The 18,320-nt window shown below is 39.3% G+C and overlaps 1 protein-coding gene across 3 annotated transcripts in view; it reads right to left on the bottom strand.

Moving 5' to 3' along the window:
- Nucleotides 1-1,365, bottom strand: part of PWWP3A (PWWP domain containing 3A, DNA repair factor) — a 29,521-nt gene extending 28,156 nt beyond the window's left edge. For 2 of the 3 annotated variants that reach the window (XR_012472094.1, XM_074204561.1), the window contains exon 1: nt 1,203-1,364. The gene's annotated coding sequence lies outside the window, so the exon portion shown is untranslated. Of the gene's footprint in view, nt 1-1,202 lie in introns of all 3 variants that reach the window. The other variant, XM_074204562.1, reaches the window with a different exon arrangement.
- Nucleotides 1,366-18,320: the final 16,955 nt, after the last annotated feature.

Below are 18,320 nucleotides of genomic sequence, written 5' to 3'. Positions count from 1 at the left end.
AAAGTCTTTATTTTGCCACAGGTTTAATGATGACATAATAGCCAAGGGCAAAGGTTGGTTCAATTAGAGAGTCAATTCTGTGATAATTATACTGAGATACTCAATACAAAAGCTAAGACTAGAAAAGCAGTTTGAGGGCCAGTCCAATGAATCCCCGAAGGTTGTAGTCTCTCTCGATTTGGGGCTGAGATGGTAATAAGCAGCAAATAAAAGTAAGGCGCTCGTTCGTTAAACTGGGATTTCACCAAGACTTTCACATCTCAGCGTGAAATCTTGGCTGTACTTAAGGCTGGAAATTACTTTAAAAAAAACAACAACAAAATGGGAATTTCTAAAAAAAAAACCCGACAAAATGGGGGAAATTTTTTTTTAAAAAACCAACAAAATGGGGGGGAATTTCTAAAAAAACCCCAACAAAATGGGGGAAATTTCTAAAAAAACCCAACAAAATGGGAATTTCTAAAAAAAACCCCAACAAAATGGGGGTAATTTCTAAAAAAAAAAGAACAAAATGGGGGGAATTTCTAAAAAAAAAACAACAAAATGGGAATTTCTAAAAAACCCCCCCCAACAAAATGGGGGAAATTTAAAAAAAAACAAAAAAATGGGGGGAAATTTCTAAAAAAAACAACAAAATGGGAATGTCTAAAAAACCCCCAACAAAATGGGGGAAATTAAAAAAACAATAACAACAAAATGGGGGTAATTTCTACAAAACCCAACAAAATGGGAATGTCTTAAAACCCCCCAACAAAATGGGGGAAATGAAAAAACAACAACAAAATGGGGGTAATTTCTAAAAAACCCAACAAAATGGGAATTTCTAAAAACCCCAACAACATGGGGGGAAATTTCTAAAAATAAACAACAACAAAACGGGAACGGTAAGGGAGGAAGTACGTGTTTTCTCCGAGGGTGTTTGAACGAACCGAAGTACCCCCCGCCCCCCCATTCCTACAACAGGGCCTTTTAAACTCCCATCCTCCTAGCGGGGGGGCTGGGGCCTCCCACTTGGGCCATTTCTCCGCTTTTCTCCAACTCTGTAACACAAAGTAGCTTGCGGTTCTCCGGGCCTCCGCTCTCTCCCCAGCGATGGCCGGGGGCCGCACCGGGGGGCCCGCCGACAGAGCCCTCCCCTCCCCGCCGGGCCTCAGTTTCTCCGTTTCGGGGAGTTACACTAGGTGCCCGGGGGCAGCTCTTACCGCGGCGGGTCTCCCCGGCACCCAACTAAGAGGGCAGGCCGAGGTGCAGCGCGGGGAGTGCGCCCGTTCCGGGGCCTCCCACCGCGGCCGGGGGCCCCAGGGCGCATGTGCGCGGGAGGGCGCAGGGGCGGGGCCGGCCAGGAGTTAGGCCTGGGCGGGGCGAGGCCGGGGGCGGGCCCGGCGCGCGGCCTCGCCCCCCGCCCCCATGCTCGCCCACCGGCTCTGCTCGGAGCCCCCGGCCCGCCATCACCTTAGTAACTGCGGGGGGGGGGGGGGAGGCGCGCGCGCTCTTGACGGGGGCGTCACAGACGGCGCGGGATTTCGGAGAGCCGGCGAGGTTCGCAATTAGACGCCATGACACCCGCCCCCCCCCCCCCAAGCGGAAAGATGGGGCTCGGCGCGGCCCCGCGCCCTCGGGCGCGCGCACGCTCTCACCCGTCGCGCCCGAGCCTGCCCGCGCCGGCCCCGCCCTCTAAAGCTTCGCGCCCGCCCGGAAGAGGGCCGGGGCAGCCCTCCCCCCGCCCCGCCCCGCCCCGCCCCTGCCCCTCCCTTCCTCCCTGGCCTCTTGACCCCGCCCTCTCTCCTCGCTTTCCTTCCCTCCCCCCCTCAGCTCCCCTTGGGACCGGGGGGCGCGGCGCCCCTCCCCCTGCCCAGCTCCCGAGCACCCGGGAGGCAGCGGCACCTCACTCCTCCTCGGTTTTCGGGGAGCCCCTCTTCTCGCTCGCCTCGCTGCCTGTCTCTATTTCTTCCCTTCTCGGCTGGCCAGTGTTTTGAAGCCGGGCTCCGGGGCCCGCCCGGTCCGCCCTGGCCTCCATCCCTGGGATGGGGCTGAGGCCCCCCGGGCCCGGGTCTCCCGGCTTGCACTCCCGAGGACAGCTCGGGCAGGGCCCTTTGCAGTTTGCATCCCTTGCTAGAGAAGCTATGGCATCCCTGGTCTCAGCCACTCAACCAGCCCTTTTCGGCTACCCGGGCCCCTCCACTCCACCTGTCCTCAAGCTAAATTGCTTGGCTAGTCTAGGGAAGAAGTGTTGGGCTACATATCCTGGGTAGTCCAGGGAAGAAGTGTTGGGCTTTTGGGACCACTCTAGGCTGTCTTTGGAATGTAAAAGTGATCTTGTTGCATTGGGGAAAAAAGGGAAAAAGAACCACAACATTGTCAATAACAAAAGCCCAGCAGCTATTTTATAATGACTTTACTCATCTCCTCCCCTGAAAGATCATCATAGGATTTAGTGCTAGAAGGGCCTTTGAAAAGCCCATCTAGTCTATTGTCTCCGTTTTACAGATGGGAAATTGGAGGGACACAGGCAATCATTGTCAGAATTAGGATCCCTCTCACCCCCTAACTAGCTCCTTCCTGCAAAATGTGATCAAAGATTTTCCAAATTCAAATTTGAAGCATTTAATGTGGAACCTGGACTTGAGAGACCATCAAGTCCAACCCTCTCATTTAACAGATGAAAAAATAGAGGTTTTGAGAAGGGAAGTCAAAAAGGTAACAGCCAGGCTCAGAATCTTGGTATTCTTACTCGCAGTCCAAATTATTTAACCTCAAGCACCTCAATTTCCTCATCGATGAATGAGGGAGTTAAATTAGATGGACCCTAAGATGCCTTCTGCTTTAAAAATCCTATGATCATAGGCTGCTGTGTCGCAGACTCACTTTGCTAATTCAGCTTCTCTCAGCTCTTGCTGAATGCATAATTCACTAAAGGCAAAAAAAAAAAAAGCCTAGGCTGGGAAATCAGAGACCTCCATTCCTCTGTTCTGACCCAAGACCATATAGTAAATAGAGTATGAATTTGAACCCAGGTCGTTCGATTCCAAGCTATTTCCACTAATCATAGCTAGATGATTGTTAGAGCTAGGTTAGCATTCAGCAGAAACTTGAAGCTTTAGCAACATGCCATTTGGAGATGGTACTCTAAAATTACTCAATTCAATCTCTTATGTTCTGTATAGTATCCACTGTACTCTGCCCTCAGTCAGATCTCAAATGAGGAATTGTGTTCATTTCTGGGCACCACAGTTTGAAAAATGTTAGGTAAGTTGGAGAGTATCTAGAAAGACAAGAAGGATATGGGGAAAGATCTTGATTTCATTCATATCTTATGAGGATTTGTTTAAAGAACTGGGGATGTTTAGCACCGAGAAGAGAAGACTTGATATCTGTCTTCAAGTATTTGAAAGCCTGTCATGTGGAGAAGGGATTAGGTTTGTTCTCTTTGGCCCCAGAGGTCAGAATCAAGAGCAATCTGTGAAAGGAGTAAAAAGGTCAATTTAGGTTTGGGATCAGGAAAAAAAACAAACCCTTTCTACCAGTTGGAGCTGTCCAAAAGTGGAATGGACCCGCTGACTCAAGAGGTGATGGGTTCTGCCTCCTTGGAGGTCTACAAGCAGAGGATGGATGACTGACCACTTGTCGGGTATGTTACAGTGGGAATTCCTTTTGTGAATAACTTGAACTAGACGGTTGCTGAGGACCCTTTGAACTCTCAAATTCTGTGATTCTGTTTATAGAGGAGAAAACAAAGACCCAGAAAGGGTTACAAACTTACCCATGGCTTAACCCTTTTCTGATTTGGGGGACTTAGTGTCATCGTAAGAGTTATTTTTTGACATTCTTCTAATATGCCATTCTCATTTTTCCCTGAACTCAGATAGTTGAGTTATCACCTTTCCCCATGCTTTTGAATTTTGTCTGGTGAACATAGATGCTAAAACCACCAGGCAGGATTGTGTCTTAATTTTACATTTGTACAACACCTAGTACATTACTGGCTGTCTGAACCTGTTAAATCAGTTGGTAAGAACATGTTGCTAACAAGGCCAAGGTGAGGTCAAGGTTTCAGGTTGCAATCTCTTGTGGCCTAATTAGGGACTCCAGTGCAATGAAATACTGGTCCAGGTTCCATTTGGAGAATATTTTGATGTTCCAATTTCAATCATTTTGGAAGAGACAGTTTCAGCTCTTCATCTAACAGCTTCTTTAAGCATCCTTTGCAAAACAAAACAAACCTTCAGCCTAGTCCATGGTGCTGCCAAGTAAAATAAAATGAAGAGAAGCGAAATAAAAAATGTAGAAAACCTTTTCTATTTCCCACTTCATTTTCAGACATTCTCCTGCACACTTCACCAACCCCCTGCTCTCCCTGGATCACTTACTTTTCTATATGCCTAAAATGAGATACATCTTTGTTCCTTTTCGAGCTTATCATGTTGTTCCATCCACAAATGGCATCTTAACATACATAGAGCAATTTTTAAGTGGAATTGATAGAAAGGAGCAAAAAACTTTTGATGTACATGCCCTCGTTTCAGCCGCTAATATCTAAGTAATTATCCAAGTTCCTTTTACCACCATCTATAGCTCTTTCATTAACAATATTTTAGGAGTGAGGGAGTTGCTTATTTGACTTTGGATCTTTAAAGAGGTACAATATAAGGGAATCTTCAAAGATAGCGTGTATGTGAAACTGTGTTGTGTCACAAGGTTTTTGGAGAAACAAATGAATTATAGTGTCAAATCTGAGTAATTTTAATTATGATTGAATATAGATGTTAGCTTTCTTATTTTTTAGAGGATTTGACATTATTGCAGATAGTGATGGATAAACTAGATATTACTGTCCTGAAGGATCATGAGAATTTGCTTTCTCCAGGGAAGCCTTGCCACTTTTAGAAAGAACACTAAAGACTTGTTTAATTTATTATAATCAATTATTTTGAAATATTTTATCAATTTCCTAGGATATTCCAAACACTCCTTCCACAACTCATCTATTGAACCTAACTTCTTCAATTTTGTATCCTTTCATGAACCTCTTGAGTTTTGCATTCTTTCATTAATCTTCATAGCCGGTTCACTCACCTCTAGCACCATCTTCTGAGGTTTTTCTGATCCCCTCGGGGGAGAGTTACAATGATGCACCCTCCAAGATAACTTATTATCAGCTTCGCACATATTCCTATGATTCCATCAACATATATTTTACAATGAAACAATCCCTACTTGAAAAGAGTTTCCAGTTACACAAATGGTAAATATCTAAGGCTAAATTTGCACTCAGGTTTTCCTGACTTCAGGCCCAGCACTCTATCCACTGTACGACCTAGCTGCCTCACATAACAAGCATACCTACCTATCTACCCACCTACATATATATATATTTATATACACACACACATATATATATAGTTAACATAAACAATTACTTAGAAAGAAATATGTTCATTTTCTGTCCGTTTAAAACACAAACTCCTTGAGGACAGAGACTATTTGATTTGGTATTCCCTAGATCTAATTCTCAAAAGAACTATTAACAGCCATTACCAATAATAATAGAAATAAAAATCTAAAGAATTCTGAGATTTTACCTCATGCCCTGTAAATTTACAGATAAACATGGGAACTTAGGTGAGAATATAAAAATATAGTAAGCAGAACCAGGAAAACAGCATACATAATGGTTGCAACAATGAAAAGGAGAGAAAACCAACAGAAACAACTAAACATTGTGTAATTGGATCAACCTTGGTCTCAAAGAAGAGATAAGAAAAGATACCTCTCCCCTCCTTTGCAGAGGCAGGGGAATATGGGTGCAGAATATTGTGTTTACTGTCAGTCCAGTTTGATGTATTGGTTAGTTTTGCCGAACTGCTTTTTTTTTTTCCTTCCCTCTCATGTTCTTTGTTTCTGAAGATAGTTCTGTGGGGAGGGATGGGGGAAGGGATAGGTATGAAAATGCAGGTGATGTGAAAACAAAAGATATCAATACAATTTTTTTTCCTAAAAAATCTCTCCATCTTGTATACCTTCATTAATCTCCTTTCTTTGGACTATCCTCCATTGATTTTTGTCTTCTCTAAAGATTGTAAAAACTTCCTCCATGCTTTAACTTGGTTGGGGAAGAACTTCTCATTCACATCACTGCTACTCTGTCTGTGTTGCAATGTCTCTTCCCCTTTTAACTGCAAGAAATAAAGTTGTGCCTTTAAGCAAGTACCAGGTCGATTCTTCAACATGACCAATTTCTGTCCTGGAGAACAGATAATAATAATAATAATATAGACCCTTTTTCCAGAAGTGAGGTGGGGGAATACCAATGCAAGATGTTACCCACATGGTCAGACTCCATTTTTATGTTGTTTAGTTTTAACTTTTTTCTTTTAAATAAGAGAGATTTTCATGGGAGAGTAAGACAATATCTGGAAATGACTGTGATGAAAAAACAAAAAGTGATAATCAGATTTATTTTTTTTTAATTTATATTTTATTTTCACCAGCCTTTTGAAATGCATTTTAGTGGGAAAGTCATTTCTCTACTGACCTCCATTTCCTTATCTGAAAAATAAGCCAGTTGTAATAGATCTAAGGCTTCTTCTAGGCCCAACAAGCATTTATTATGTCTATATGGGCCAGACAACTGTGTTAGGTACTAGGAATACAGATACAATGAGTAAAATAATTCCTCCACCCAAAGAGCTTATATTTTGGGTTTGTTAGTTGGTTGGTGGTTGTCCTTTGTTCTTGAAAAGGAGCAAAATGATTTCAGTATGTTGGGGTCAAGGTACATTGTGTCTGACTGAGGTTGATCAGACCAATACAGGGAGAAATGAATGAATGAGACAACCAGGGATATCTTGCAAAGAAAGTTTCTGATCAACAAGGAAGATTTCTGGAGCCTCTCTGATTGATTGCTAACCTGCAGAAACTGTGGGAGAAATGTGGCTGTTCAACCTCAGAAAAAAAAATAGCAATGCAAGAATGTTTGTTTCACCACAAGCATTAAAATAGATATTCCTCTTTTGGAAATGGCTGCTTGATGAAGCCGCCATTCTCAGCTGTAACAAACTGTTTGGAGCTATTAGGATGCTCCCCCAATAAAACCTTTGTTTGTTAAGATGCTTTGGACTTGTTAAAATAAGCAAGGTGTATGACAAACACTCATTAGTCTAGATGCGGCTAAAAAGTGACATTGTTTGTCAGCTGAATATCAAGAAAAATAGTCAGGCAACATAATGATCTCTATTTTATTTTATTTTTCTAGAAGTCTAGCTGTATAAATATCCATAACATTGAAAATGTTAACACTAGGTTGCATTCATAAATAGTGATTAGAGCACATTTCAAAAACACACCATTGAAATAGTGGCCGTACACACCCAGTATGTTTCAGGGGATTGATGTTCTCTACCAAGATCACAAGTTTACAGAATAATGTTTTTGACAAGACAAGCTAGCTAGCAGTGCTATTTTTTTTTTTTTTTTGCTTGTTTCCCCCCCTTTGAATCTGTCCATTGTTGTGGGCTGGTTGGTATCCTCTTTCACTCCACAGGGACCTAGCCCCCTGTCCTTTAGACCAGCCAAACTCCAGTTGGAATCAGCTAGAGTTTTGCCTTCACAAAGAGGAAAGGATTAGGCCCCACAGTGTTTCCATCCTGTTTTGTCTTTGATTTTTTTTTAAGCCTTTCATTTTAACTATTAGGCATTTCAGGGCAGAATGCCTACTGTTATCTGCATTTCAAAAAGAATTGCTGGAAGGATTTGTTTTGCTCTTGTCCCTGAGTTCCTTGTTCTTCTCCCAGATGTAGGTGATCTACAACTGTGTTTTGTTAGTTTTCTTCAAGGTCCTATATCTGAGTTTCTTGCATTGTTCCCGACAATAACTTTTCACTTTCTCTAAGACTAGTTCTCTCAGAGATATTTCCTCAAAACTTCTGTGCATTCACCTTTTCATAGTTGAGTTCGCCTGAAATGTTGAAGTGATTTCTCTACCTAGCAGTGTTCACTATCCAGTCTCTTGGGATCACTCCTAACTGTGTTTCTGTTTGCCATAAGACACAGCAAGTTCAAATATGGATTTTGGCTTTTTTTTAAAGTCCCAAGATGCCTTGGGCTTAACTCATAGCCAATAACATTCTGAAAATATCCACAGAATTACTTTCTACCATTACTGTATATATGTATGCAAACCAAGAGAATTTGGTGATATGAAGACAGAAATGCCTCCATCTTCCAAGACCCTCCATTCTACTAGAAGGAAATGATAATGTGCCACATATGTTAACATACAATATATACAATGGTAGATGAGGACTCAGAGATCCAAAAAAATCAAGTTTTTTCCTGGGTTGTTTGGGGGGGGAAGACCCATAAGCCTAAGCTAATTCAATGTCTCACCCCATATTTTCCCCTTTTCTGTGATTAGCTAGTTTCTTATGTTAACTTCATCTCTGTTTTATAGACAAGATATTGATAGGTTAAAAAACTTTCAGAGGAAGGCAGCTATCATTATTAAGGGTCTCAAGTTCATACCATAAGAAGATTGGGTTAAAGGAATTTGAGGACCATATGAAAGAATGCTTCAAATAATAAGAGAAATGCCAATCAAATCAATTGTAAGACTTCACCTCAATCCTTAAAAATTGACAGAGGTGACAGAAGATGGGAATAGTCAATGGTGGTGATATTATAGAAAGATGGTCATGCTAATAATGTATCATTGGTGTAGCAGTGATTTAGTGTTATCATTTGGGAAAGCAGTTTGGAATAATGCAAAGTAATGTTTATATCCTTGACCAGAGATTTCAATACTAAGAACAAACTTTAAGGAGGTCATTGATTTAATAAATAAATAAAAGGCTCCATATGCTCCAAAATACTTTAGCAGAATGCTTTATGGTAGTAATGGATTGGAAACAGGGTAGATGCCTAATGATTGGGAGATAACTAAATAAATCGTGGTACATAAATTTAATGGAATATTACCTTGTAATAAATAACATGAATATAGAAAAGCATGGAAAGACTTACATGAACTGATATAGAGGGAAATAAGCAGTCAAGAAAACAATATACATAATGACTATAATTTAAATGGAAGGGAAAACAAAAAATAAACTCAAATGAAAATGAGGCAGAATTAAAGACAAACTTGGTCTCAAAAAAAGACATAAGAAGATACTTCAGTTTTTCAGTCAGGTTCATGGGTATAGAACACTAGTTTTGCCGATTTTTTTCCCTCTTAATTTAATTTTTTCTTAAAACAATTTTTTTGTTATATAGGCTGACTCAGAGACAAAGGGAAAGAATACAAGGGAAATTTAGGCAATGGAAAAAAAAGATATCAATAAATGATTTAATTTTTAAAAGAACAGAAGAGGAACATTACAACTGTATGGAACATTACAACTGTATTTACATATTTGGAAGGAAATGATCCATTGGTTCTGTCTCCCTAGTGGAGGTAGAATTAGGAAATTGAGTGGAAGTTGTTGAGAGATGAATCTAAGTTTGTTCTAGAGTAATATTTTCTGATCATTAGAGATATCTCAAAGTGGAGTGGTGTGCCTTAGGAGGTAGCAGCTTCCTCTTCAATTAAGGTGTTCAAGCATTATTGAAAGGTTGCATATGGTGGAGAAATTGGAGAAGTTGGCCTCAGAAGTTCCCTTATGCCTCTGAGATTCTCTGATCCTAAATAGATTTGTTTTTATAGGAACATCAATGAGAGTCCAGTAAGATCCCAATTCCATTATAAATCCTTCTATAAGATATATTCCTCCAGAGTTCTCCTACAATAGCTCCCTGGGGTATAGGACAGCATTGGGTTCTCTAAGGCTATGCAATGGACTTTAGAGTGGAGCAGGAAAAGGGAAGGTCCTATAAACATGGAATGGCCTTACGATTAAACTTGATGATCATCTTTGTCATCTGAGGACCAGCACAGTTGACTAGAGGGTGATGAGTAAAATCTGAATAACCTAGGAAACAAAGATCCAAGATTTCAAGCATATCAATTTATTACATATTTACCAATTGTATAAAAAAAATCAGGACTAGGTCTAGACTTGACACTGGATCCCAAATGCAGGGGGAGACAGATTTTTATGCTTTAAAAGAAAACAATTTTTAGTAAATAAACCAGGACATAAGATTAGGTCATCTGATTTCTACTTGGAAGAAGGATTAGGGGTTTTACAAGTTGGGAGGGGGAGAGCAAATAGGTACATTTCCTAATATCAAAAAAGGAGGTGCCCCACTCCCTTCTGCCAAATGTCTGTATTCAATCAAAGAAATAAGGAAGTATGGGTCATTTTCAGATAAGACATATGAGCTGCTTGAGATGTATAATTGTGAGAAAATACATAGTGAGGAATTTTTCTATCTACAGAATCTCAACTAGGTGTCAAAGTGGATAAAACACATGCCTGGAGTCAAGAAAACCTAAATTCAAGACCTGGCTCTGTTGCTTATTATCTAACACTGAACAAGTCACTTAACTTTTTATACTTCATTTTCCTCATCTGTAAATTGAGGTTGCTATATTCACTCACTTCTAAGGTCCCTGCTAGCTATAAATCTATTATCCAATAACACTTTGATTCTCTTGCAATGACGACTTTTTCTATTTTAATTTTTTCTCTAAAGGCTGTCTTTGTGATAGAATATGTCAGATCATAAGTTTAGAACTGAAAGAAATCTTAGAACTCTAGTCCAAACCCTGCCTATTATTCATTTGTTAATTCACTTCATTTAATTTATTTTTAATTCTCATATGTTAATTTGTCAATTTTTATTAACTCAATTTTATTTTATTTTCATTTCCAAATTATCTTCCTTTCCTCTCTACTTTATCTACTGAGAAGACAAGAAAAACACCCATTAAAATATGCATTGTCATACAAAGCAAATTATTGAGTTTGCCATGGACAAAAAAAAAAAGAAAAAAAGAAAAGAATAGAAAAAAGAAAATATGCTTCCGTCTTTCCTCTAAGCATATCAGTTCTCTTTCTAGAGGTGGATGGCTTTTTTTGGAAGTTATTAGTCCTTGGTTGTTGTGTTGCACAAGGATTATTAAATATTCCATAGTTGATTATCTTTATAATATAATATCTTTGGATTCTTTTCACTTCATTTTGTATCAATTCATATGTCTTGCCAGTTTTCTTTGAAATCATCCCCCTTATCATTTATTATAAGAATAATATTCCATTGCATTCCTATTTCATAACTTTTTCAGTCATTCTCCAATTGATGGGCATACCCTCAGTTTCCAGTCCTACCACAAAAAGAGCTGCTATAAATATTTTTGTACATATGGTTCTATTTCTTCTTTGCTAGTTCTCTTTGAGGTATAAATAGTAACTATTTCTGAGTCAAAGGGTATACACAGTTTTATAGTTTTGAGTATAGTTCCAAATTGCTTTCCAGAATGGTTGGACTACTTCACAACTCCACTACCAATAGATTAGTGTACTCATTTCCTTATATCTCCTCTAGCATTTGCCATTTTCCTTTTTTTTGTTATCTTTTCCAGTCTAAAGGGTATGAGATGGTACCTCAGAGTTGTTTTAATTTGCATTTCTCTAATTATTCGTGAGCTAGAGCATTTTTCATATTACTACTGATAACTTGATTAAACCATATATTTTTATAGATGAAACCGAAAGAGGTTAATTAACTTTCTCAACATCACAGAGACAGGATTCAAACCCAGGTCCTTTGACTCCAAACTCAGCACTCTTTTCACTGCTAGTTAATCACCACATTAAATTAAAAAATTAAAATCTAAAGTATGTTTTTTAGTTTTCTCTAAATACCTGGAGTTGCTAAAAATCCTGATTCTCATTAAAATATTTTATAGGAATTTTAGTTATAATTCATGTTAAATAACTGATAATGTAGATACATTAGGAGAGAAGGCTGAGGATGGATGGGGCTGACACTCAGAGACAGAACAGTCTCTGACAATAATAATACTGGTTATATGAACTTGGATGAAGCATTTAACTTCTCAATGAACCAGGTAACTCTCTAAAACTATCATCACTAATAAGCAAGCATTTATTAAGCCCCACCTATATGCCAAGTACCAAATTCTTTGGCAGAAACACAAACAAAAATATATCTACTCTCAAGGAATTTATAGTATATCTATGTACCTGAATTAATATACACAAATTATATATATATATTATAATATATATATATATATATATATATATATATATATACCTGGCTTAATATATATGCATGCATACATGCATGTAGAAATATATGTATGTAGTAATTTGCTGTGGGGAACCCTGGGTGGGAAGAGTGGGTGACAATCAGCAAAGATCTTCTGTAGGAGGTAGCATTTGATTTTGGAAAGAGTCTATGAATTTCAAAAGGCAGATGTAAAGAGATCAGTCATTGGGGATAGCCTCTGGAAAGACAGAGACATGGGAGATGAAGGAAGAGGAATGGCAAGGTCAATTTGACTGAACCACAGAGTATATGAAAGGGAGGGAATGAAGGGGAGGCATGAGGATGTCTGGTTGACTGCAACCAGATTGTAAAGGGATTTAAAATTTGAATTTGATCCTTGAGGCAATAGGGAGCCACTGGAGCTTCATGAATGGAGAGTGATTGACCTGGTCAGAATCATGCTGTAGGAATATTATTTTGGCAACTGTGGGAAGGATGGATTGGAAATGGGAGAAATTAGAGGCAGAGAAAATAATGATGGAAATTACAGATTACTGCCTGAATCTATGTCAATAGTAGGAGTTCATACTTACTGGTTGAAATTTCAGAGCTATACAGACATATACATGTATACACATATGAACATGCATGTGTTTTTAATAAATTAAATATAAATAAGTATAAAATAAGTATAAGATCAGAACACTGAAAGCAGGAAGGCAACTTAGAAATCCTCTAGTCTAGGAGGTCCTAACAAAAGAGACATGAGGAGGTCTATGAAGAAATTTCAAGTAGTCTGTGAAATTTTTCAAAAATACATTTTGAGGGGCGGCTAGGTGGCACAGTGGATAAAGCACCGGCCCTGGAGTCAGGAGTACCTGGGTTCAAATCTGGTCTCAGACACTTAATAATTACCTAGCTGTGTGGCCTTGGGCAAGCCACTTAAACCCACTGCTTTGCAAAACTAAACCTAAATATGTATATAAATATATATATATATATGTATAATGATTTCAATATTATTGGTTATTTTTATAATCCTATGCACTTTCTTTTATGGATTTAAAAACATTATTCTAAGTAAAAGTCCACAGGTTTCCACAGAGTGGTTGCTAAATTGGTCCAGGACTCACAAAAAGATTAAGAATACCTTGTCTAGTCCAACCTTTCCATTTGACTGTTAAGAGAAGAGACTAGGCTCAGAACAAATAACAAGTAAACAGAATGAAGAACCAAACCTAGGCCATGGAATCAAAGGTTTAGAACTACGGAAGAACCTTAATAGTCATTGAATCCACTCGTTTTACAGATGAAGAAATTGATGTACAAGAAGTTAAATGTCTTGCATGTAGTCATACAGGTAGGAATTGACTAAAGAGTAGAGGCTCATACAGAATAGGTACCTAAGAAATAATACTTAATGATCGACTGATTGACTGAAATCCTTTTCTTTCAGACTTCAAGTACTATGCTCTGTTCACTATACCACAGTGAATCCCTTATCTGATTCTGATTCCAGTCCCACATTCCTTCTACTACCCCAGAAGCTATTCATTATTAAATTATCCGCATTTTCATGTCTGTTAGGGTGCACTTCTCCCTCAATAAACATCTAGTAATACAGTCAGCATTTCTAACTAGTATTGACCTTCTGGTCTGGTATTGAACATGTACAGTCATTAGGGAAATATAGTTTAATGACAGTATCAGCAATTCAGAATTCTTTTCCTTATAACTTTCCTGGGAGATAGAGGGTACAAGGATTATGGCCTTTATTTTGTGGAGAAGGAAAAAAGCTTAGAGGAGTTAATTTTCCTACTGTCTTTAAGTATGAAAGTCAACGTTTGAACCCAACTCTCCCTGGACTTTCCGGTCAATACTACTCTCAAATAAAATAAAGGAACATATTACTTTTCTCTTCATTCTTTAATTGACAAGGAAACTTGATGATCTAGTCTATTAAGTACTGAACTTGGAGTTAGGAAGATCAGTGTTCAAATCCTCATTCAGACACTGTGTGACTCCGGGAAAATCTCAACCTCACTTCTCCCATCTGTAATTGAGGTTAAGGGATAGCTAGATGGTTCAGTGGATAAGGCAGTGGCCTTGGATTCAGGATAGGAGTTCAAATCTCACCTCAGACACTTGATTCTAACTGTGTGACCTTGGGCAAGTCACTTTACCCTGATTGCCTTGCATCCAGGGCCATCTCCAGTCATCTAGATTCATATCAGGCCAATGGATCCAGATGGCTCTGGAGGAGAAGTGATGTTGGTGACCTAGTACAGCATCCTCTCACTTAAATCCAATTCATGTGCTTGTCATGGCATCACCTCCCTGCCATCATGGTCTTCTTCAACAATAAAGGACAAACATTATTATTAATTAGGGTTAATAAGAGTACCTCCTTCAGTAGGTCCTTCAGTAAAGGATCAAGTAAAATAATATATAAAATCACTTTTAGTGTCATATGTGTTATAATACTACCATCAAGGCTCATTTAAAAAATGTAATCTTTCAATCCTTACCTCATCTCCTTTTGGTTATAAGGCTGAACATTTGTCTTTAAATGTCCCCTTTTTTAGTTTCTCAGTTTTATCAACAATTTAAAGTCAGACAATTGGGCCCAAGTGAACAGCATGTTATCTGTGTTCAGGGGTGGGAGAGGTGAAATAAATGAAAATAAACAAATCTTTCTCTCTGCATGATACCCTTCAAAGAACAGGCTTGTCCTAAGCTCACATAGAGTCACTCACTTTAAGTGCCAGTCAAGTAATTTCTTAGTCTTTATGTAAAAAGAAAAAAAATGACAACAACCCCAAACCCCCACCCTGTCAGAAGAAGATGGTTTTAGGAGCTGTTCAAAGTCAAGATAGAAATCAGTCATCTTTCTATCCTGTCTGTCTGCCATATATATTATAGAGCACGTTTAGAAGGCATTTCATCCCACCAAAACATACCACAGCAGTGGCATGTAATGGGAATGACTGACAGGTCTGTCTCATTTGTGGAGCTGAAATGTTCCTACACTGCATTTGTGTCCCTTCTTTTCCAAGTAGGATTGATTCCCATCTGTCTCCCATGCTTGAAGGAATACTTCTGTCTGAGATGGGGGAGTATGGACTAGACCTCAGAAGGTCCTTTCCACTCTTATCATTCCATTCCAAATGCCTACACCGACTTTCCAGTGTCATGACAGCAAGTCTGTTTCCCAGTTCCCAGATATTCATTTGAAAGCCTTATGCAGATTGTCAGATGCTAACTCGTGGGAAGGATTTAGACTGCAGTGTTATTTAAAAACAGGTCCCCAGCTCTTCGGTGGCAGAAGTCTTTTGAAGGTGAACTGCTGACGTATTTAAAAATCTTTTCCCCCTATTAAAATCATACGGCATATTGGGATTTTGCAAACCAGTCTGAAGGCTGGGATCACCAGCGGCTGCGATGGCTCAGTGTTCTTTGTTATAATGAAGGATGGTGTTATTATTCTGCCGGGCAATTGGAGGGTCTTGAAGCAACTAGAACTCGACAGCTTCTGAAAAGTGCAGACAAGGCTACAATCAGCAGGGTCCCCATGGAGAGGAAGGCCAACAGCTATGATCCACAGGGAGTCAATGATTTAAAACATATTTCTGTGGATGAGATGAAATGACTGAGGTCAGATTCAAACAGTCTCTGGCCCGACCAAAAGCACTGCATTTTCAAAGAATTAGACTGGAGACAGAGACCTCACTTCTTCCTTCCTTAAATATGCCTTTCAGGACAACTTACATTTAAAACCATGGCAAAATGCTCATGAAGACCGTGTTAGGGGCCCCTTTGGCGGAGATGAAACGTTAGGTTGTTTGTCGAGGTACCAAAGGCTGCCTTTGGTCAGGGGGTGCCCTTTCTGAACCCCTGTGTCCTTTTTCTCTCTTAAGTACAGTGACTATTTCCTGGATGGGAGGTGGGGGGAGAAAAGGAAGCTTTCAACTGCTCTCTCTGCCTTATTTTCGGGGCATCTGAAGCAAATGGTCTTGACATAAAGATGGACCCTGGAGGATAGGATTAGAATTCGAAATGACCTTGACAAGTTAAAGAGGTGCCCCGTAATAAATAGGATGAAGTTCAATGGGAGGAAGGGGCAGCTGTGGGGCGGTTAGAGGAAGAAAAAAGCCAACTGCTGGGGAGGCAGCAGATGAATGTGGAAGGGGCCCTGCCTGGGAGAGGAGCCCAAAGACCTGGGTTTGAGTCCCAGCTCTGGAGTTTACTAGCTGGGTGACCTGAGGCCAATTACATTCTCTCCCAGGGCCAGTCCAGATGAGGCATTTTTTTAACCTTTTTTTCTGCGTGTATCATGGAGATCTTTGGGAGTTTTGGTTATGTCTATGGACTCCTTCTCAGATCATATTTTAATACACAAAATAAAGCATGTAGGATCACATAGGAAACCAATTATGATGGAAATGCGTTTCAAAATGTATTTAAAAACAACAAAACAAGTTCATAGACAAGATTAAGAATTCCTGGGCTAATTGATCTCTAAAGCTGTTTCTGGTTCTGCCAGTCTGATCTAAGACTGAGTTTATGTTCTAAGGTTTTTATATATAAAGCACACATCAACTTGATCAGTCTCAGCTTTTCCAGTGAATTTGCCAAGCTATGCTAATGCCCCATGTCTACAATGCACTCTGGGAATGCTTTAGAGTCCTTTAAGGTGAAGCTCCAGTGCCAAGAAATCTTTGAGTTCAAATCCAGCCTTAGACTCTGGGAGGCCCCCTTAACCTTAGTTTACCTCAGTTTCCTCAATTGTAAAATGAAAATAATAGTACTTACCTCCCAAAATTGTTTTGAGGATCAGATGAGATCATATTTGCAAGGTGCTTTGCAAGTCTGAAAACCCTATATAAGTGTTAGTTTTTATTATTATTATTATTATGTTCCCAATGATTAATATTCCTACCCTCCTCAGAAAATTGTGACTTTGGAGCAGATCTGTGATTTCATAGACATAAGGAATTTCAGATGAAGAGATACTCTCTACCAAGGGAATATGGCACAAATGATCATATATATATGTATATATACATATATCCACACACATACATTAATAAGCATATATATACATAAACTATCTATATGTGTATAAATATACATTATCAATATATAAATACATACATACACACATATATAGGTAATATATATAAGTGTGTATGCACACACACACACTTGTTTTCTTGATCTTGTAGACCTCCCCCCCCACAAGCTCCTTAAAACAAAAATTTCATTTTTGTCATTGATCCTCAGGGCAAAGGCTGGGTGTCTTGCACATAATAGAGGCAGCTAAGGAGTGAATAGAGCCCAGGACCTGGAGTCAGAAAGATTTGTTGTTGTTCAATTATTTCTCAGTCATATCATAACCCCAGTTGAGGTTTTCAAGACAAGATTACTGGTGAGGTATGACATTTCTTCTCCAGCTCATTTTATAGATGAGGAAACTGAGGCAAGTAGAGTTAAATGATTTGCCAGGGTCACATAGCCAGTAATTGTCTGAAGTCAGATTTGAACTTAGGAAGATGAGACTTCCTGACTCCAGACCCAGCACTGTATTCATTATGCCACCCTAGCTACCCCAGAGTCAGAGAGACCTGAGGTCAGATTCATCCTGAAGATACTTTAGTAGCTATGTGACCTTGGATAAATCTCTTAATCTCAGTTTCCTCAAACTACAAAATAGGGATAAAATAAGAATGCTTACTTTTCACTATTGTAAGAATCAAATGAGGTAATATTTGGAAAGTGTCTGACATATGGTAGATATTATACAAGGGTAGCTACGTGCACAGCCAGGAGTCAGGAAGACTAATCCTGCTGAATTCAAATCTGGCCTCAGATAGTTAACTAGCTGTATGACCTTGGGCAAGTCAATATTTATCTCAGTTTTCTTATCTGTAAAATGAGCTGGAGCAGGAGATGGCAAGGCATTCCAGTATCTTTGCCAAGAAATTTGCCAAATAGAATCAGGAAGAGCAACATGAGTGAAATAACCAAATAACAACAAAAGTGCTATATAAATGTTATTAATAATAATAGTAGTAGGTGCTTAATTCAGACTACTGAATTGAAGTCCCTTTCCAAATCTGACATTCTGTGTTCTAAATAAAGTTCTT

This window comes from Macrotis lagotis, chromosome X (assembly GCF_037893015.1).
Source record: "Macrotis lagotis isolate mMagLag1 chromosome X, bilby.v1.9.chrom.fasta, whole genome shotgun sequence".
NCBI classification, from domain to species: domain Eukaryota; kingdom Metazoa; phylum Chordata; class Mammalia; order Peramelemorphia; family Peramelidae; genus Macrotis; species Macrotis lagotis.
Note: the sequence above shows the minus strand (reverse complement) of the source record. Positions and strands in the feature narration are given on the sequence as shown.